The following is a 23,516-nucleotide window of genomic DNA, read 5'->3' on the forward strand; positions in this document are numbered from 1 at the left end:
CTCTCTAGTTAACTTTCTAAAATTGCTTTTCAATTGCAATGAAATTTTTGATCTTCAGGGGAAAACAAATCAGATAACAAATAAATAATTATCTCCAGAGTTTAGCAAGATTCAAATGAGAGATTGTATGCAAACTTGAAAATACAGTATAAATGTTGACCTGTTTCTATTATTATTATTATTATTATTATAAAAAATGATGAGGTAATTGATGCAAGTATAAACCACAGCTTACAGATGAGAAAATGAAGTATAAGTGACTTCTCGAGTCATAAAAACATTAGGGGTAGAGCTGGGACTCAAATTCCTGTCCTTTGATACTTTCCTGGGCTTCTTTCAGTTATTTAATCATTCTCAGAGATAAATTTGTAGGCTCTGATTGATTTCACGTATTGACGGCTCTTAAGGGGACTTTCTTGTCAACAGATGAACAGTTACTGAGAACAATGTAAGTGGAGAGTTGAATGGCAAGATTTAAAGAACAGACAAAAGAAGGCATATGACAAGGCAGACCAGTTCCTAACCCACTCTTAAAAGAATGAGGACACAGTCAATAAATGGTACACAGTTTTGGAGGCTGGAGAGAGAGCTCTGTAAACTAAACTGTTGAGGAAGATTCTATAGAAGGGGCAGGGTTCAAACATGACCTTAAAGGAAAGGTAGAAATGAGAAGGCAAGAGAACCCTTGTGCTAGTTCAGTGTTCTAGTACAGGAAGGAAAGTTTGAAAGACCACCGATTTAGAACTGGAATGACTTTTAGTGAGCATCTAATCCAACTACCTCATTTTACAGATGAGGAAATTGAGGCTTATAGAAGTTAAAAACCAGTTAGATGGTATAGTGAGTAGAGTTGGAATTGGGGATTAGGAAAATACTGTGTGATCTTTGTTAAGAAGCTTAACCTCTCTGAGACTTATTATCTTCATCTGTAAAAAGGAGGATAATAGTAGAATTTACCATTTCAGATTATTGTGAACATCTGAGATAATATAGATAAAGTGTTCCAAATACTTTAAAGCACTGTATAAATTGCTAGCTTTTATCAAGGGACTTGCCCAAATATCTTCTTTTCTATAAAAAGGAGAGTGGGTCCAGAGATTGGATAGAGGTGTGTATTTTCTGTGAAATTGTCTATAAAGATTGCAAGAATCCTTTGTAAGTAAAACAAGAGAACCAGCTGTGACTTTTTTACCGTTTCACAATATTTAAACTGAAAACTCTAGTGCACATTAAGAGAGCTTTATAGAAGCAAGCCCTGATGCATTCAACCAGCACAAAATCTAAACTCACAATTCATTCACTAAGCTTATAAGGTTCTCAGGCTAGAACAAATTGGAGAAATTGATGTTTACCCTGAAAGCTTGTACCATGTACAATTTGTAGTTGCCATTGCCTTGGTACATGTCTGCCAATGTGCCCAGACAAATCCCTCTCTGATAACCTCTGAAGGTGGAGGCTTCCTATTCCCAGCTAGAAGGCAAAATCAATCCAATCCAGAAATAAGTGAGAGGGCAGAAAGAAGAGAGAGGTGCTGGGCAGACAGTTTTGGGAATACCTATAGCATCTGTGGCAGCTATCAACTTCAACTTATTTTGGGCACAGTCTGAAGAAAGGGACAATGCTAAATAGTAACTATTTCTAGCCCTTTCCTGTGTTTCCATTTCTAAAGTGTTTCTGGTCAATGTTAGAGAAATGTAATTTCTGGGAAATGAGGTTGATTACCTTGGCAAGAGGAAAAGAGCTGAAGTAAGTGAATTTCTGACAAATATAGAAAGCTCTCTTCCTCTGTGTACACACTGGATGAAGAAGACTGTTATCTCTTTTGTATATTCACATAAGCTAAATCATACTGTACATGCAACCACATGTATACATACTATCCTGCCTGGAGAAATGGTATTGATTAATGCTCCAGAGAGTCTGGAGCTTTGGGCTTCCTAATATACTTGCTGTATGTGTTTAACTGACTGTAAAAGTTCTTCATGATGGTGTGAGACATTTTGATGTATGTAAATGATGTTCATACTTTGGATCTAATCATTATTATAAAATTTATAGAGGATAAAACACAGGCAACCATAAAAATAGAATTTTTACTCTGATCATGCAGAGTTATAGTTCTCTCTGTGATTAATCTTTTATAGGTTTTAGAACTCATTGTCAATGTGGAATCCTGGGCTTCAAAATTTAGTACAAATCACTTTAACCTGTCCAGAAGTAAGCAAAAGACCATCTAGTAGGATTATTGTAGTATTATTTTTGTTCTTTTGTTGTTGTATTATCATAATAATAATTATTATTATTATTACTAGCCAGCTGATTCCTTCTCTTCCTCTTCTCCCATGACAAGGAATCATGCCCTAGCTAGAGGTGCTCTACCCAAAGGAATGTACATTTTGGTGACTTGCAAGATATCTTGAGATGTAATGACTAAATGTCTTTCTTAAGGACAAAGCCTTAAACCCAAATCACTCTAACTCTCATGGATAGTCCTCAGAGAGTCAGTAACCTGCCCCTTTAGTTCATCATTCTTTATGGATCAGGGAAGACAATGCCAAGGGATATATGGATTTATTCAATTAGAAACTAGTTCTCCAACTCACAGCAATTAGTGCAACCTTCCTCCTTTTAAGACTTGCTATATTTCCATGAGTCACTTGATAAGAAAATCAACATAATGAGATTGACTCTCCATGGAACCACTAAGTGTATGACTAAAATTCAGTAATAAAATACTGATAATCAAACATTTATCAAGTGACTGCCAGTCTACCACACACTTCTAGATTCAAGAGATTCGCAAGATATAGGATCGATCCTATGAGTTCTACGAAATGTACAATTTGTGTCCAAGACAAAATCAACCATTTACCCAGGATGTTTGTCTCGGGCATCTAGTGGAAGCAATCATTAGAGCTAAAGAAATTCCAATCAAAATCTTGACAGTCCTGGGTTCAGCATGATTTGGAATCTGGGATGGTGATCAGGTATTCAGGTCACAGCTATTTAGTTGCTGGCAAATATTTCTGCACATTTCTGGGTTAGGCTAACCATTAGAGGGCAGAGAGTGACTAAAGAGCTGTATCACTATGGTCTCTTCTTTACCTTTAGCTGTATCTTCTTCATTTTCTCAGTCCCAAGTTAATAATGATTGTCCTTCATTCTTGAAGAAGACCATGACATCAGGGAGGTGATGCCATGATAAGCACATGAATTAGATTTGAATGATGGAAGTGCTGTGCTAAGTCACCAGCTTCATTTTCTCCTCCAGGGCCATCAGTCCCCAGTATCAAGGCCCTGATGGCTCATTCAATGACAAGGGAGAAGTTATTGTTGTAAGAACCCTTACAGAATGCAGCCCAGCATGGTAGAAAGATCATCACAGGGGGAGAGAGAAGACCTGAATTATCACCTTCTCACTATATGTGAGACCTTACATAGATCATTTAGCTTGTCTATACTTCAGTTTCCTCACCATTAAATGAATGGGTGAGAATAAATTAGATCATAATGTCCCTTCCCCTTACATTCAATTTTAATGTGTTTTGAATCTAATGTGTTTATATGCTAAGAAAACCTATTGTGTTTAAGAGATAGTCAATATATGAAATAAAATGTAGCCCAAAATGTAGCCCTCAAACAGAAAGTGAACTTTCATGGAGAAGGAGGGAGAGGGAAGGAGGAAGAGGAAAGGAAGGAAAGAGAATAGTGGTGAAGGACAGAAAGAGAGACAAAAAAAGACTGAGGGACAATGAGAAACAAAGACAACAAGAAAGACAGATACAGAGACAGAAAGAGAGAGGCAGTCACAATGATAAACAGAAAGAGAGAGACAGAGAATCACAGAGAAGCACAGAGACAGAGAGAAGGGGAGAGGAAGGTGAGGGAGACAGAGAGGCAAAGAGAACATTAGTATTTGAGTGGGAAAAAACATTATTTAATGTGGTTTGGTTTTAGACTGAAGGGAGAGAGGGTTGTGCAAAACTACCAGCCTCACTTTCTCCTCTGGAGTCATTTGGGTCCAGGAGCAAGATATAGATCAGGACAAGTAGAGATGGCCCTAGAGGCATTGGGAGACCTTGACTTTTTTAAATTAAAATCTTTCTCAGCTCTTAGTCTGACTGAAGCAATGACCATTAAATGATTAAGGCTAGGTAAGAAATGAGGCAAAGAATGGCCACTTTTACCTAGTCAAAATAAAATCAATCTGGGTGGGGGAGACCTTAAAGTTTTTGACCCAAACAGTAGTGTTTGATGATTGCACTCACTCTGACCATCAGAGTCCAAACAATGTCCAAATGAAGCTTGGAAAAGCCTATTATTGAACAATCCATGAGGAAAAGAAAACTGTCTCATGTTCAGGGAATTTATTTACAAGTTAACATAGAATCATAACAATTTAATGATATCACGATAAAGAAAACATTTGACTTTCTTTGACCTATCTATCCAATGTTCCAGCTTGTTGTATGGTATATATGATCCATAACAATGTAAGGTCCTCTGGCCAAGATTGTAGATTGCCCATGATTATTCCTCTCCTGACCTTCCCACATTTTAAAAATGAACTGATCATAAGTAATTCTGAAAATAAACATGTTGGTTTAAGTCTTTGGGTGCCTGATGAAGTCATCATTTATTCTAGTTATTTCTGAGCAATCTGAGGCAATCTGAGCAACCACTATCAGGGTAAGGGGGTCAAATATAGGGGGCAGTTAGATGGCACAGTGGATAGAACACTGGCCCTGGAGTCAGGAGGATCTGAATTCAAATCTAACCACACACACACTTAATAATTGCCTAGCTCTGTGACCTTAGGCAAGTCACTTAACCCCATTACCATAAAAAGAGTATCAAATATAAGTGAATATTTGCTTTATTGATAATATTTTAACTGAGTATATGATCAAGTAATTGTGCTTTGCATCCAGTAAGTGCTTAATAAAAGCTTCTTCATTTATTCATTCAATTGCTACATCTGTAAAATGCAACCATCATTACCCTACATAATCAATGTGACTCTAAAGTGATAAGAGATTTGGGAGCACCTTGGATAGGAGGAAACAAGTAGACAAGTAAACAAACGTAAGTAGTAGTCCTAGCAGTTTTCTCGTGTGTAAAATGAGACTGGGATGGTGGAAGTACAAAATAATAATGATTATGAAATAATGATAGTCAGCATTTATATAGTACCTCTACCCTTAGCATAGTGTCAGGCAGTATTCTAAGCACTTTATAAATACCTTCTCATTTCATCTTTACAACAATCCTGGGAAGTAAGTGCCTTTTCCATTTGAGGAAACTGAGGACTTGTTTAAGGTCCCGTAGTTAGTAAGTATCTGAGGTTGGATTTGAACTGAGATCTTCCTGACTCCAGGACCAGCAGCTACTATGGCACCTAAATGATCTGAAAGGTTCATTTTAGGCCTAATAATTCTTGATCTGTATAAATACTTTTCTAATCAAATCAATTTTGAAGAGGAAGCATGTTTCAGGCAGTTAGGTGGCACAGTGAATAGAGCATTGGGCCAGGAATCAGTATAGATCTATTTTCAAATCCAGTCCCAGACACAATCTGTGTGACCTTGGACAAACCACTTAATCTTTTTTGCCTGTTTCCTTACTTGTAAAATGGAAATAAGAATAGCCATAATCCCTCCTAGGGTTGTGGTAATCAGGTAAGAAAATATTAATAACACTTATAGAACATCATCCAATTATAGAACATAATGATAACTATTATCATCATCATTATTATTATTGCCCTAAATATTTGATTATTTTAATCATTGAATCTTAGGATGACATTATCCAATTCCTTCATCTACTTCAAAAAGAATTCCTTTTTTGATGTCTCAAAAAAACTGTCAAGTCTCTTCTTGGATACATATGTTCCAGGATAATAGGGAAATTTACCTATTAATGAGGCCACTTATTCCTTTTTGGGGTAGCTTTAATTGAATTTTGGTTTGGTTGTGAAGCAATCTGGGTTAAGTGACTAGCTCGGGGTCACATAGTGTCAACAGTCTGAGGTTGGATTTGAACTCAGGCCTTCCTGATTCCAGTGCAGGTGCTCTATCCACTGCATCACCTAGCTGCCCCTCTACTTGCTAAACATAAAGGGGTTGTGGGGGTGGGGCTTCCTTAGATTAAGCTACTTTTCTATGACTTCTAGTCATTGGTTATGATCCTGAAGCTAGATAGAATAATCAAGTCCTTCCAGAAAAAAATATTTGAAGGTGATTATCATGTCCTTTTTGGAGTCTTCTCTTTTCCAAATTACTTTTTCAAGTTCTTTCAAGTATTCTTATACAGCAAGGTTTTTGAGTCTCCTGGAATCATCCTGACTATCCTTGTTAGAATATTCCCTGGTATGACAATGTTCTTCTGAAAATATAGTGCCCAGGATAGAAAGCAGCATTCCATATGAAAGTTGATCATTCAAAAGTGGTGAGTTTATTATTCCTCTTGTTCTGAGTGTTATTCTGATCTGAGTACAATTGGAACTGCATTAGTGCTAGACATTGAAATAGCACTATGAATAGAATAGTAGTCCTGAAGTGTTGGAAGATCTGAATTCAAATATAGTCTCAGATGCTTACTATTTCTGTGAGCCCAGGCAAGGCATTTAATCTCCACCAGCCTCAGTTTATTCATCTGTAAAGTGGGGATAACAATGGTACTTACCTTCTAAAAATGTGATTATATTTGTAAAGTGCTTTGCAAAATTTAGAACATTGCATAAACGCTAGCTGTCAATATTATTTTTGTCAACTGCATTCAAAAGATGTCTCCCAGTAGCTGTTGTTCATGTGAAATGCTGTAAGACATATCTCCATCTTGTTAAGCCAAAGTTAATTTTTTAAACTTAATTTTAAAATTTCACACTTTCCCCTATTAAATTTTATTTTGTTAAGTTAGACTGACCTATCAATTCAGGTTTTTGCAGTCTTTTAGGGGTCCTGGTTTTCCTATTCAACATTCTAACTATTCCATCCAGTTTTGTGTCATTCGCAAACCTGACTTGCAAGATTGTTCCATACAATTGGTCCTCTCTCCATAAATGGTGAAAGCTATTGAATGGAACATGACTGCAGCACTACACTAGAGACTTACCTCACAGTTGATACTGAATGTAAAGTAGCAATTTTTTAAGTGTTTACAAAGTGCCCCTATTCTCAGATCCTTTGATCCAGGTCCTGTGATCTCATTACTATAGAGAGCTCTCAGGTGAGCAATCTTTCTCTACCCATGTATGGCGATATCTATTCTGTCCTTTAGAAATGACTTGCTAAGGGTCATACAAACAGTATATATGATGGCAGAACTTGAAACCAGGTCTTCCTGACTCCAGTACCAGCTTACTTTCCATTATATGGAAAGTCTCTCAAACTTTGTACAAATGCAAAAGAAAAATAGTTCTTTCCTTTAAATAGCTTATATTTTAATAGAGGGAGACAGCACACAGATGCTCACTATGGAAGGGAATTTTGGTCTGGGAGATTATGAGTATAGAAAGTTGATCTATAGCATAGTAAACTGCTACCCTTTTTCAGAAGAGATGGTAGAACTGATTTGTGCCTGAGCAGGAGGTGGAAGGCTGAGGGATAGGTGAAAGGTGACAAAGTAGTTGGCAAGATGGTTCAGGTGCACAGCTGGTTGACTTGGTCTGAAATTGGCTAGATGGACATCAATCCATTAATTAACCTTCTGTACATTGAATTAGCTATGAATTCTCTTAAATGTGTTGTTATCTAGCCAATACTTATCCATTTATTCCACAAAGACATCCCAAAAACTTTGTCAAGTATTCCACTACAAAACAGATTAACTATGCCTAAAATAGGTCCTTGATTGACCTTATTAAAACATTCAGTGAAGTCTGGAAGGCTGCTTCCCTGTGTCAGTGCTCACAAAACATCATTTAACTAATCTATAAGCCATTCTAGAATTTGGCCAGGGAATGACACTGAGCTTGCCAGACAAATATGCTGAATCCATCTTTCTCTCCATTTCTGAAAATCAGAACAAATTGTCTCCTTTCTTCTGGCACCCCCTCCCATTCTCCATGGTTCCTCAAAGACTATTGGCATGATTTAGCCATCACATCTGCAAGTTTTTCAGTGCCCTCAAATGTATAGCTTGGCCAAACAAGCTAAAGTCATTTAAATCAATCTGGTATCATATTCAATTCAATCCAATAAGCTTTATAAAATACCTACAATGTACCAGGCACAGTGTCAGGTACCAGGGAAGCAAAGAAAACAGCCCCTCCTTAAGCTTACAACCTATAAGAAATGTTATTATTTCCTAATCTGCCTTGGATTTTGTATTTCTTTTGCTTGTCCTACCATTATTAACTTGAAGAATAATTAAAGGGAGAATATTGAGAAAGCAAAAAAGATAGGAATTTTGCTCAGATCATTGAAAAATTAGACATAACCTTAGAGAACATTCATTTTAGGGTAAGATAGATTTCTATATCCAATTGCCCTTGGCAATCCCTGTAGCCCCTTCATTTTAAAGGAAGAGAGAAGGTCTTCACCTTGAGAGCCGGCTTTCAACAATCTACTAATATTAATCCTTTGCTCTAATCTTTATTCCTGTTTCCTTTTTCTTTTTACATTGATCATACTTTTAAAAAACAAAATTTTATTGTCAAGAGTCCTGGTTTTAAAGACAGAAGTCCTGAGTTGTAGTCCCAGTTCCATTATTGGAATCAAGTCCCAATGGATGATCTAGAACAACTTAGTTCATTATTCTGAATCTTGGTTTTTTAAAATGGATTTGATAAAAAATGATTATATTCTGCCTATTTCCTTCTCCTCCTGTATTTCCTCTCCTACCTTGGTTCTGTAACACTGCACTCACTGTGTTCTTTTCTGACTTTTGACTATTTTGACTATTACTTTTATTATTGCTCCTTAGTTTTCTTTGCTAGATCATAATTTTTCTTCCTTCCTCTAAATACTTGGATATCTAAAGTCACTGACTAGACCCAGGCTTCTGCTCTTTCTGATGCTCTTATTGATGTCTTCAGCTCTCATGAATTCAGTTGTCTCTGTCCTTTTTAACGTATTTGAATTTTTTTATTTTATATCACTTTCATTTCCAAGTATATCTCTTCCTGAGATGGACCTAGAGAACCAGCCCTTGAAACAAACAAACAAACAAAAAAAAAGACAGTTCCTCAAAATTACCCAGCACATTTACTATATCTGACAGTATATGTAAAGTGCTCTATGGAATCTTCTTTCTCTGCAAAGGGAGAAAAAATTCTTTATCTCATCTCTTCTTTAAGGTCAAGTTTATTCACTTCAATCAATTATCCTATAAATACCAATGACTCCCAAATCACTGTATCCAAATTCTGATCTCTCTTCTGAACACTTTTAATTACCAGCTGCCTGCTGTACATATCCACCTGGATGACTCATAACCATCAAATATCCAAAATTGGACTCAGATTTTACTCCATTAGACAATGAGCTGCTTGAAAGCTTTCTTTGGATCCCCAGAACAATGTCTAACATACACTAGAGTAATGAATGTTTGTTAATGTCCCCAAACCCATCCCTCTTCCAAAGTTCCCCATTTCTGTTGAGGATGCACCATCCTTCCAGTCATATTAATTCATAACCTCTGTATCATGCTCAACTCTTCTCTGTCCTTCATTCCCTTTGCCATCATCCCTATATCAAATTAGTTTCCAAGTCTTGGAGAAAATTGTCATCCAGGCAAACAAGAATTTGTCAGATGTTCTGCTTTTAAGGAAATGAGAATTCCAGTAGATGTCTGCCCAGTTGAAAGAATTCTGTCTCCGTTACATCTTGCCTCTGTGCCAATTTTTTTTTTAAATCTGCATTAAGGAACCATCACCCAGGGACAAACAGAATATTGCAATTTGAGTGAGTAAATGCAATCCTCTGTCCCTATGGGCCATCTTTTCAAAGAAAAGAGAGGTAGTGGAGGAGAGTGTGATAACATCAAAAACAGCTCCATGTTTTCATGGGCTTTCTTTTTAGTCTATATTTGCTTTTGAAAAAAAGAAAATATCCTTTAATTTTAGCATTTTCCATTTCCATTTTATTTGATGTTGTGAAAAATTCAAAGGAATTTGAGCCCAATTCAGTATTTTGATTTTTTGCTATTTCTATAATCTTAATCTTAATTCTTTTTCTCTTTGGTTCTTTTATTAGTTTTGGGCCAGAAATTGTTCAGTTCAATTCAATACAGATCAATAAGTATTTAGAAGAGTTAACTATAAGTTGTGGATTATTATGGGTGTTGGAAATATTAAATGAAACAGTCTCTCCCTTCAAGGAGGTTACATTCTCCTGGAATAGCACCTTTTTTTTAAAAGCACTCTTTTGGACTCATTATCTCATTTGAACTTCATAACAGCCACATGCTTTAAGGACTCTAGATATTTCAATCCTCAGTTTACAGATAAGGAAACTAAGACCGAAGGAAATGATTTGCCCAGTCATTTAGCCTGAATATGTTGATGCAGAATTAAAACCTAGGTCTTCCTAAATCCTGCACTATAGCATATGAAAAGATTTGACTTTCCAGGAGTCACCCACTTCATCTTACACATATAAAGACATACACATTTATATTAAAAAAACTCCTTCATATATATACATATATATATTATTTTTTTAACTTCAGTGAAGCTTTAGGGTGAGTGGATTTTTTATACCCTTGGTTTTATAGCTCAGGAACCTTTCAGTCCCTTTGGCATTTCTCTTTCTGGGAGAGCAGAGAGGCTAGAGGCAAAGAAAAAACAAGAGAGAAAGATTGTCAGGAGACCTGTGGATTTTAGGAGAAATAGTTCATCAACAAAGTTGTAGAGGTGGTTTCTAAAAATTTCAGAGAATGAGGTTAGGCAAAGTTTGAATAGGTTTGGAGGTGGGGATAAATTATTCATACTGGAATATCAGTGCAATTTAATCATGAAGTGAGTGATGGTGATTCGATTCAATTCATCAAACATTTATTTATTGATATACTTTTGATCTCTGCAAGGCAGAAAGGTCACATGGCTAAGTATTAAATATCTGAGGTCAAATCTGAAGACAAAGATACAAAGATAAAAAGAAAAGAAAAGAAAAGATCCTTACCCCTGAGGAGTTTACATTCTATTTAGAAAAAGATTGCAAAGACAGAGAAGTAAATAAAAATATATGCAAAATAAATACAAACTATTTTGAGGCAGAGAAGGAAGAGCAGAGGAAGCTTTGAAATGAGATAATGGATCCAAGTGATGGAGATGAGGAGGAAATGAATCCTAGTTATGTGGGGCAGCCCATGAGGGGGGATGAAATGTGGGATTCCAGAAACAGCAGGCAAGATGGAGTACAGATTACAAGGAGGAGGAAAACCCATGAAGAGAAAGCTGAAGAACTCTCAGAACATATATGGAAGCATACTTTCTTATTTTTCTTGTTTTCAATTTTTTTCATTTTATTTATTTTGAATGTGTACTTTCTTTTGCCACATGGCTAATATGGAAATATGTTTTGCATTACTTCACAAGTAAAATCAATATTATATTGCTTGCTTTATCAAAAATGAGGAAGGAGTAAGTAGGAGAGAGAAAATTTGGAACTCAAAATTTTTTTAAAAGTTTTTTTGTTTAAATTTTTATTTATTCTTTTTAATTTTATTTTTAAAATTCTCTCTCCCTCCCCCCCCAACTAAATGCAAAAGCAAGTTTCAACATTTACTTCCAAAACTTTGAGTTCCAAATGCTCTCCCTTCCTCCCACCCCACTCCCCCTGTTGAGAAAGCAAGTTACTTGGTGTAAGTTAAAACTGTGTAGTCATGAAAAGCATTACTACAATAGATATGATGTAAAAGTAAACATAATCCACCCACCACCATGAAGAAAGAGAAATTTTAAGAAAAATAAAGTGAGAGAAAAAAACATTCTTCAGTCTGTATTCGCACTGCCTTTGGGATGGATAGCTTTCTTCATCATATGTCCATCAGATATGTTCTTCAATATTTTTCCCACAGTTGCTAGTGGTAGTTGCATTTCCTTCCATCCTATTCCCTCCAACCATATTTATTCTATTCTCTTTCTCATTTCAACCTTTCTCATTTCATCCCTCCTCAAGTATTTGTTGTATCTGACTACCCTCTTCTACTCTTTAATCACTTATATCTCTTCCCCTTCCCCTGTCCCCTTTCCCACATTCCTTTCCTCTTCTATTATCCTTTAGGGTAAGATAGATTTCTAAACTCAACTGAGTGTATATGTTATCCCCTCTTTGAGTCACTTCTGATGAGAGTGGGGTTCACTCACCCCCCCTCATCTTCCCCCCTTCCATTTCATTGCAAAAGCTTTTTTCCTTGCCTTTTATGTGAAATAACTTATCCCATTATATCTTCCTTTCCCTTCTCCCAGTACATTCCTTTCTTACCCATTAACTCCATCTTTTAAATATATTATACCTTCAAATTCAACTCTCTCCTGTGCCTTGTCTATATATGCTCCTCCTGACTACCCTACTAAATGAGAAAATTCATATGAGTTATCAGTATTATCTATCCATGCAGGAAAACAACCAGTTCAACATCATTAAATCCCTCCTCATCCACCCCCTCTATGCTTTGCCTGAGTCCTATATTTGGAGATCAAATTTTTTGTTCAAATCTAGTCATTTCATCTGAAAAGTTTGAAAGTCCCCTCTTTCATTGAATGTCCATCTTTGCCCCTGAAAAAGGATGTTTAGTTTTGCTAGATGGTTGAGTCTCAGTTGTAGTCCAAGCTCTTTTGCCTTCCAAATATCATATTCCAAGACTTATGGGTCCTTAATGTAGAAACTGCTAAATCTTGTGTTATCCTATGAAACAATTCAGAAATTGCTTCTTTTAATCTGTTTATCCTTGATGTGGGAGTTTTGAAATCTTGCTATAATATTCCTGGCAGTTTTTATTTTGGGATCTCTTTTAGTAGCTGATTAGTAGACTCTATCAATTTCTATTTTACCCTTTACTTCTAGGATATCAGGGCAGTTTTCCTGGAGAAGTTCTTAAGTATGACATCAAAGCTGTTTTTTTTTTTGGTCATGACTTTCAGGTAGTCTAATAATTTTTAAATTAACTCTCCTGGAGAGTTAATTAACTCTTCCAGGTAAATGTTTTCCTCAATAAGACATTTCACATTTTCTTCTAATTTTTCATTCTTTGGGGTTTTTTCTTTATTTATTTTATATTATTACAATAATCTTATTGTGAGAGTAAACATACGCCCCCCCCAACCCAAAAAAGATAGAGAAACCTCAAGCATAGTGAGAGAGAAAGAAAAGTGTACTTCAGTCTGTTTTCACATTCCAATGACTCTGTCTCTGGGATGAATTGTCTTCTTTATCATAAGTACACCAAAGAAGTTGCTTCATTATTTTTTACCCAGAGTTGTTATTACTAGCTGTATTCCCCTCTACTCTATTCCTCCCCATTCTCATTTATTCTATTCTCTCTTTCCTTTTACCCTGTCCTTGCTCAGAAGCATATTGTATCTGAGTACCCTCTCCCCGAATCTTCCCTGTCTTTTATCACCTACTCCCCACTTCCCTCACCCCATCTTCCCTTATCCTATCCCTTTCCTCTCATTTTTCTTTAGGGTAAGGTAGATTTCTATACCCTATTTCCTCTCTGAACCATTTATCATGAGAGTGAAGGCTCACTCATTCCTCCTTGCCTTCCCCCATTCTACTCCATTGCAAAAGCTTTATCTTGACTCTTATGTGAAATATCTTAGCCCCTTCTTCCTCTCCTTTCTCTTCCTCCCAGTACTTGCCTTTATGACCCATTGGTTCTATCTTTTTACTCTAGTATACCATTACATTCAGCTTCTTCTGGTGTCTTGTTTATATATGCTCCTTCTAACTGCTCTTATAAATGAGAAAGTTCATATGAGTTATCAATATATTTTTCCCATGCAGGAATGCAAACAGTTCAACATCATTAAGTTCCTCATAATTAGTCATTCTCATCTACCCTCTCTATGGTTCATCTGAGTCCTGTACTTGGAGATCAAACATTCTGTTCAGTTCTGATTGTTTTAATAAGAAAGTCTGAAAGTCCCCTGTTTCATTGAAAGTCCATCTTTTCCCCTGAAAGAAGATGTTCAGTTTCGCTGGGTAGTTGATTCTTGATTGTAAACCAAGATCTTTTGCCTCCCAGTATATTACATTCCAAGCCCTAAAAGCCCTCAATGTAGATGCTGCTATGTAATCCTGACTATAGAGCCATGGTAGTTGAATTGCTTGTTTCTGGAAGCTTTTGGGGGAATTCTGGAGTTTGGCTATAATATTCCTGGAAGTTTTTCTTTTGGGATCCCTTTCAGAGTGGAAAAACCCACAAAAAGACTAAGTGATACAACTTTAGCTATAATATTCCTGGAAGTTTTTCCTTTTTGAGATCTCTTTCAGGGGTTAATTGGTGAATTCCCTCATTTTCTATTTTACCCTCTGCTTCTAGGATCTCAGGGAAATTTTTCTGTATTATTTCTTGAAAAATGAAGTCTAGGCTCTTTTCCTGGTTGTGATTTTTCAGGTAGCCCAATAATTTTTAAATTATCTCTTCTGGATCTGCTTTTGTTTTTCCAATGAGATATTTCATTTTCTTCTCATTTTTGGTTCTTTTGATATAGTTTTATTTGTTCCTGGTTTCTTGCAAAGTCATTGGCTTCCTTTAGTTCTATTCTATATTCAAAGGACTTAGTTTCTTAAAGAACTTTTTTATCTCCTCTTTCAGCTGGCCAATTCTGCTTTTTAAAGGCATTCTTTTCCTCATTTGTCTTTTGTGTTGCCTTTTCCATTTGGCCTAAACTTGTTTTTAACATTTTATTTTCTTCAGTATTTTTTTAGTATTTCACCAATCTGCTGAATTGGTTCTCATGATTTACCTGCATCACTCTCATTTCTCCTCCCAACTTTTCCTCTACCTCCCTTAGTTGTTTTTCTTTTTTTTTTTTTGCAAGGCAAATGGGGTTAAGTGGCTTGCCCAAGGCCACACAGCTAGATAATTATTAAGTGTCTGAGACCAGATTTGAACCCAGGTACTCCTGACTCCAAGGCCGGTGCTTTATCCACTACACCACCTAGCTGCCCCTCTTAGTTGTTTTTCAAAGTCTTTTTTGAACTCATTCATAGCCTGAGCCCATTTTCTTTTACTCTTGGAGGTTTTGGATACCAAAGCTTTGGCTTTGATATCTTCTGAGTATGTATTTTCATCCTCCATGGGACTGAAGTAATTTTTTATGGTCAGATTCTTCTTTTTCTGTTGTTTGCTCATTTCCTCAGCCTAGGACTGATTTACTGCACCTCCAAGGTGTTGGAGGGTTTTGGGGGCACCCCACTGGGACATTAATTCCTCCAGTCTTATGAGACTGCTCTCTTGCCTGTACTCTGGTATGTGGACAACCACAGGCCCTCCCCCCTGCCCTGGAGCTGTGAGGAAGATCTTTCCTTGGCTATGGTAGTATGGGGCCCAGACTGTAACCTGGATCTGAGTGTGAGCAAAGTAGAGTCTGCCTCAGGGGGAGCAGAGGAATCTCTGCAGTTTCCCCTAATCCCCTTCCCATCTGTGGGCTGGGAGCTCTGGAAGTGCTGAGTGGCTTCCCCAATTCCCACTGCAAGTTTTCATCACAGGATTATTCTGAGGTCAGCATTCTACTCCATGCTCACTTTAGTGCAACAGAGTTCTCTCACCACCCCTTCAGGCTGTCCCCGGTGATCCTGGGCCAAGAGGTCTGGAAACCACCCCCTCTGCCATGGACCCAGGTGTCCCCAGGCACCCAGGCTCCGAACAGGGCTGTTCCGGCAAGGTTGGAGTTGGTTTGCTCCAGCCCAGCTGCTCTGTGCTGTGGTTGAACTGTGGCTCTTTTCAACTCCCAGTCCTGGTGAAACAGACCTTTTCTGTGGATCTTCTAAGTTGTCTTAGACTAGAAAGTTGTATCACTCAGTCTTTTTGTGGGTTTTGCCCCTCTAAATTGTTTTTGGAGTTTTTTGGGGAATGTGTTTCCGGGAATTCCTACCTTCATGTTGCCATCTTGACTCTGTCCCCCATCTTGGCTTTATTTTATTGTTTCTTTATTTCTCGCAGTCATCAGCTTCCCTTAGCTCCAATCTACATTTTAAGGAGTTATTTTCTTCAGAGACCATTTTTATCTCCTTTTCCATCTGAACAATTCTGCTTTAAAAGCATTCTTCTCCTCATTGGCCTTTTGGACTGCTTTGTCCATTTGACCTAACTGGTTTATAAGGTGTTATTTGGTATCTCATTCACTAACCTGCTGACTTGGTTTTCATGATTTTCCCCATCACTCTCATTTCTCTTTTCAATTTTTCCTCTATGTCCTTTACTTGATTTACATACTCTTTTTTGAGCTCTTTCACAGCCTGAGACCAATTCCTGTTTTTCTGGGAGGCTTTGGATGCAGTAACTTTGACTTTGTCATCTTCTGAGTATTTTTGATCCTCCATTGGATCAAAGTAATCATTTATGGTCAGATCTTTTTCTTCTATTGTTTGCCCATTTCCCCAGCCTATGACTTGATTTTAACTATTTGTTAAGGTGAGACTCTTGTTTCCAGGGTGGAGGACACAATGTTCCAAGCTTTTGAGGGTTTTTACAGCTGTTTCAGGGATACCTCTCAGGAACCTGCAAGTTCTCACTTCCTCCAAGATGTTATGAGAGGCTATGACTGCTCTCCTGGACTATGCTCTGATCTCTGGATGACCATAAGCATTCCTTTCTGCCCTGGAATTGTGAGGAGTACTCTACTGCGGGCAGTAAGTTGTGTTGTTCTTCTGCTCCTTTTCCTTAGGCTAGGGCAACAGATTGGGACCCAGATCTGAGTATGTGGGAAGCAACAGAGTCCTGCCTCAGGAATAGCAAGGAGATGTCTGCAGTCCCCCCCAACCCCCTTATCCTCTATGAGTTGATCACTCTGGAAGCAGTCAGCCATCAGATGGCTCCCTGCTAGGTGGCTCCCCAGGCCTGTTCCTGGTCCCTGGGACAAGGTCTTCACTAAAACCTGGACTGGACTGGGCTTCATGCTCACTCTGGTGCTGTAGAGTTTTCCTGCTGAGCTTCCCAACTGTCCTTTGCAATCCATGGGTTGAGAGGTCTGGAACTGCCACAACTGCCACAGACCCAGGTGCCCCCAGGGACTTAGGTGTGCCAGAGTCTGTTCCTGGACAGCTGGAGCAAGTTTGCTCCAGTGTAGTCCAAGCTGTACTGCAGGCCCTTTCTAACCCAGTGCAACAGACCCTTCCTGCAGACCTTCCAGATTATCTTGTACTGAAAAAATTGTTTCACTCAGTCTTTTGGGGATTCTGTCACTATAGAATTTCATTAGAGTAATTATTTAAAGATATTTGGGGTGGCTAGGTGGTGCAGTGGATAGAGTACCAGCCCTGGAGTCAGGGGTTCATATCCTGCCTCAGACATTTAATAATTACCTAGTTGTGTGGCCTTGGGCAAGCCACTTAACTCCATTGTCTTGCAAAACCTAAAAAACAAACAACAAAAAAACAAAACAAAGATATTTGGAATGCTTTTGGAGAGAGCTCTAGTGAATTTTTGCCTTTACTATGCCATCTTGGTTCCACTCCCCTAAAAAATGTTTTTTACATGTTATTGGGAAAATTTAATGAACTAAATAAAAAGATTTAAAATGTAAAATAAATTTAAAAATAGTCAAGAAAGGAGATAACATGATACAAGTCTGGAAAGATGAATAGGAGACAGTCCCTCATGAGAATAGTCTATAGATTCAAATTTTGCATGCCAAACACCCAAGCTAGTGAATGGGACCAGTAAACATGCACATCTATGGCTTCATATATCATGTCAGTTGTCCCACGACCTCTATTGATTTACTTAAGATTTATAGTACATGAATAAATTCCTTTAATACAACTGCAAATCCTTTGTGAATGAATGAGAGGAGATCATACAATTTGTGTAAAGTAGCTGTTAAGGTATACCTGCCACAGAGTCGGGGAGAGCAATGTGTGACCCTTTAAATTGGAACACACAGTAAATTAGGAATGCTTCTTAGCTCAAAAGGGGTAGTCCAAATGGCTACTAATAAGAGTTTAACTGCCCTAGGAATCTGAAGTTGACATACTTTGACTTGACTCAGGAGAGTTAAATAATTAGAAAATAGAAGTGATTTTGACCAGAAGGGGTTAGATTTAGAGAGAACAAGCCACTGGGTCTAACTCAAATGGCCTGTTGTTTCTGTAATGCAAACTATATGAGGCACTTGCAGATATGCCTTACCTGCTTCCAGATGACCATCTGTGTGGCTGAATGCTTGGACAATGGAGATATGAACTCTTTGACTGTTTCCTATCAGGAGATGACCTAGTACTGAAATAATTAGATATTTTGATATAATAGAGTAAAATCAGTGTTCCTTCCAAGATTCTTCCTCTGCTCTCCGATAATAGCAGAGGATAGATTGTTACAATCAGTTAAAAGTGAGAAAGCTTCTGGCTTAATCTGTTGCTTGGATTCTCATATGTGGCAAATCTCTAGACTTTGCACAAAGGAGAGAGGCCATTTCTTTCCCTTTACAATCCCATTCTTATTCCTTTACAGTGTACTTCAAGGAATATATAAGCTGTTTCACTTTACAGTAATTCCATTGATATAAGCCTTGTTAAAAACCATACACATACCCTTTGATCATCCCTAGTGTCAAGGGCTGAACTCAAGACAAAAATGCCTCAGTGATGGAGCTGTTTGCTGAATGTTTGAAAATGGAGACCAAATGCTTGAGGGCCCTGGGGAAGCATTCACCTTTTCTCTCATCTATCTCAAAACACTTAGATTTCCACTAACTAAAACATAGTGTCCCACACAAGAGGAAGGATCTTTCTTTTATCCTTTACTTTGACAAGACCAATCTTGAATATTTTTGTATTCAGTTGTTTTAATTTAATTTTTAATTTTATGGAATAAAATGTTAAATCAACTGTATTCAGTTTTGGGTACCTGAGGATGGACATTGACAAAGATTCTAGCCCATTGCCACTTACCGTTTTTCAAATACCTTTTTTTGTTACTGTCATTGCCACTTAATCTAGGTAGTATCTTTATATGATGTTTGTCTACCAGTTTATAATATGTTACAAGAACAGATTTTAGATATTTTTCCATTTTAGCAAGGTACCAAAATTGGCAAAACAAAAACAAAATATTCATTTTTCAGCTTATGGTATATCAAACAAATTTATTTATGTCTTCATTCTGGCAAATCACTATGTTGGTTAAAAAATCCACTACATTCATCATATATATTTTTCTAGTGATGAGTTTCATGATAACAAGACATGCAAAATACTATTGGTATGGGCTACCAGCCAAAACTGAGAAATATTTTCACTGAAATTCTCTTTTTTTAACTTGCTTGTTTCTTTTTTCAAATCTTATTTTATTTTTGATTTATGGAATAAAACAAGTAATTCCATAACATAGTACAATAAAAAAGGTGCTTGCACATAAAACCGTAAATCTACTGTGCATAACTTGCTCTTCCTTTTAAGTATACACAAAAATATCATGTAGGTTTCTTTTTTCCTTTTTTTCCTCTCCCCTCACTCCCCTAGAGATGACCACTATTAGACACAAATAGGTATATGAATGCAAAATTGTTCTATGCATACTTTAATTTATCAGCTCTTTCTCTGGTTGGAAATTAATCTTTCTTTATAGTTAATTTGGATATTTACAATAGTAAAAAATGATTTATTTTCTCAAGGACATTCTTAAAACAATATTGCTATTACTATATATAATATTCTCTTGGTTCTGCTCATTTATTTCTTCATTATTTCCTGAAAGATTTTCCATGTTTTTATAAGATCATTGAGCTTATTTTTTTAAAGCACAGTAGTATTCCATCACAATCATATACTTCAACTTTTTCTGCCATTCTCCAACTACACTCATTTTAATGGGCTGTGTCTTTCTAAATATCTGTACACATACCCAGGAAGTGTGTTGAAACAGAAAATAAGGATGTATATAACAAGACCCGAAGGGAAAATACAAACTTGAGACCCCAAACTCAGGGAAATATCTAAGAGCTGCAATTGTGTTGTATTCAAGTGAAAGAAATATTTAGTCTTTCCTGGTCAATTCATAACAGAAATCTGTATAGAACTGTGATCATTTGGGACCTTAGATTCTAAAAAGAGGTACTTTCATAAATAATTTGATGGGAGGTCATGATTGTTGCCACTGTTCTTTTAATGAAATAAAACAGTGAGGTGTCCTGAAAGAGATTTGGACTGAGAGTCAGAAGATTTGGGTTCTAATACTGAACCTATTGATAGTCTTACTATTAAAAGAAGACATGTGATTGTCTTGCTATCTTCTCTATATTCAGACTACCCCAAACTAGGGCATTCAATTCTAGGTGCCATATTTTAGGTAAGTACTAATAAGCTGAACCATGTCTACAAGAACAATCGAAATCAAACCACATAAGTCAAACCATTCCTTCATTATTGAAGGAATTAAGGGATGTTTACCCTAGAAAAGAAAAGTCTTAGGAAGACAGACTTGCTGTCTTCTAGCATTTGAAGGGATATCACATGTCAGAGGGATTGACCCAAAGGGTGACTGAAGCAAATCATTTAATCTTTCCAAAGCTCAGTTTCTTCATTATTAAACAGGATATTGCCTATTCTAATTCACACAGGTTTTTCTGAGGAATTGATGAGATAATATATGTAAAAGAACTTTATAAAATGTTGACATCCTAGACCAGTGGAAAATAACAAATGATATTTGTCCAGTCGTTGATTAGGGACTTCACTGTAAACAATGTTAGCTATATGGGGTTGTAGTTTGAGAGTTGGGAGAGATCTTTGAGAGTGTATTATTCAACCTTTCTTTTTAGCTTTAACATATTTTTCCTATCTATAAGCTATGGCAACCCATGAAACAAAATTGAAAAAAAAATTTCTATTCATCCTGGGAGCAATAATGATGCGGGGATGATGGTAAAGGAGTGGAAAAGAAGGCACAGGATGCTAAGCACCCTATGAATTTTTTTTGGCATATTTATAAATATTAACAGCATTTGGTATTTCAAAAGCAAGACATTGGACATTTGTCCAGTGACCAATCAATGGACATATTACTGGAAGAACTAAATCATCAACATTGACATTCTCACTCTAAATAAAACCAGACGAGTAAGAGATATTGCTGTTAAATGGAAGGATGACTCATAGGTTGTCCCTAGGGAAACAAATAAAGGAGTTTGTTGGAGTTGATTTTACCAGACTACCAAAGGCCACAAGATACATCATTTCATGAACACCTGGTCATCTTATATTGCAGGGCTTGCAATTGCAAAGGGACCACCAGGAAGATAATTGCATCTTCTACTCCAACATCTGTTGCAGAGGATGATGTAGAGAAATTCTACAATAAATTCAATAAGACCCTCCAAATTAAGTCAATACAAGCTTTAAAGCTATGTGATTTCAATGTGAAAGAGGATAGAGGAAAGGCTGGTAAAATAAATGTTGGAAAACATAGTTCAGGAGAAAGAAATAAGAGAGGTCAAAGGCATTGTGCACTGGTTACTGTATAGAAATCATGAATATGTATTTAAAAGGGGAGTTGAGAGGTGGTTAAGCACCAGGAAAGGTCATAAAAAGTGGAACTGATTTTATTTTAATAGCCATGAAATGACTGGTTACTGATGTGAGAATCATTTCCAGTTCAGTCCTGAGTGTAGAGCCACTGACTTGTTATAACAAAGATAAAAATCAATACCAAATTAGAACAAAGAAAAAAATGAGAAGATAGGTATTTACCTTGATACATTTAAACAAGTAATTATTGATAAGAAATGAGAAATGGATAAAACAACAAATATTAAAACAGACTATCACCCTTTTCTTTTCAAATGAGTTTTATTGAAGACTTTCATTATTAAATTATAATATTATAATGTATTGTTGTTATATTATATATATATATATAATATCATTATTTTATATTATATTGGTCATTTCAGGGAAGATCCACTCTTCCCCTCCCAATGTTTCAGCAGCATCTGACAATTTAAATTGTATCCTACTCCAGTAATTCCCTTTCTCTCTGCCAAAAGGAAAATGTATATTTCATTTTTATTGATAATTTTGTTTTCTTATTATCTACATGTCCCAATGTATCCTATTCATTCCTTTTTAGCATTAAAAAATACTAGTATTATATGCAGCATATAAAAAAAGTCCCATCTTCTCAAAAAGAGAAGAAAGGCATCTGCTCACATCTCCTCTGGGTCCATGCTTAATGATTATAATTTTACAGCATTCTGTTTGTTTTGTTACTGTTTTTTCCATTTGCATGAATGTAGTAATTTTTATTTTGTTTTCCTAGTTCTTTATATTGCCCTTTGAATCAGTTAATAAGTCTTCCCATACATCTCAGTCTTCATCTTATTCATCATTACTTGTTGCAGAAAAATATTGAATTGCATTTATATTGCACAGTTTTTCCCAGTTATTTCCAAAATGATGGGCACCGCCTGTAATTTTGATTCTTTGCTACTACAAATATTGCTATGGATATTTTATCACATATACATATACATACATGCATACACATGGAGATATATATATATATGTGTGTGTGTGTGTGTGTGTGTATATATATATATATATATATATATATATATATATATATATATATATATATATAATCTTTGTTTTTGTCTTTGCTATCCATGGAATATTTTTTCTAGCAGTGAGCATAAATAGTTTAGTCATATTTATTGCATAATTGCAAATTGATGTTCCAGAGTTAGAACAATTTACCATTAGTTCTCTTCTCAGTGCTTCTCCAATATTGAGGACTTTAAGTTTTTGTCAACTTTGCCACATATCCTGTAGGATATGTGTTAGAATTTTCAAATTCTCTTAATTTCCATTTCTTGGTATATTTCTTTTGGTGAATTTATAGCATGTTTTCCTCTAATTTAGAGTTTGTGATTATTTTCAAAATTATGTGCTTTGACACTTTTCTAATGATCTTGGTTTGCATATTTCCTATACATCATGAGCAGTAGATTTTTATTAGATTTAATATAGACATTTTTCTCACTTTACAGTGACAAATATGTTATGGATGAGATTTCCTTTGTGTGTGTGGGTTGGACAAGATGGCCATTGATATTCCTTCCAACTCTTAAATTCTGTGATTCTTTTCAGTCTATATTATTGATTTGGTTTCTACACAAACTTTTACATTTAATAGCATTGAAATAACCTATTTTATCTCTCATGATCATCTCTATCTTTGGTTTAAGTTTGAATTCTCCCCTAGGCATGCTGGTTATCATCATTTTCTTAAAGATCCATGTAGTTCAACTACTAAAACGAGTAGAAAATGACAGAATCTGATTTAACCACAAAACAGGATTTCCTTTTCATATTAAAGGATATGACAGTCAAGGGTAATACTGT

The sequence above is a fragment of the Macrotis lagotis genome, chromosome 6, assembly GCF_037893015.1.
Source record: "Macrotis lagotis isolate mMagLag1 chromosome 6, bilby.v1.9.chrom.fasta, whole genome shotgun sequence".
NCBI classification, from domain to species: Eukaryota; Metazoa; Chordata; class Mammalia; order Peramelemorphia; family Peramelidae; genus Macrotis; species Macrotis lagotis.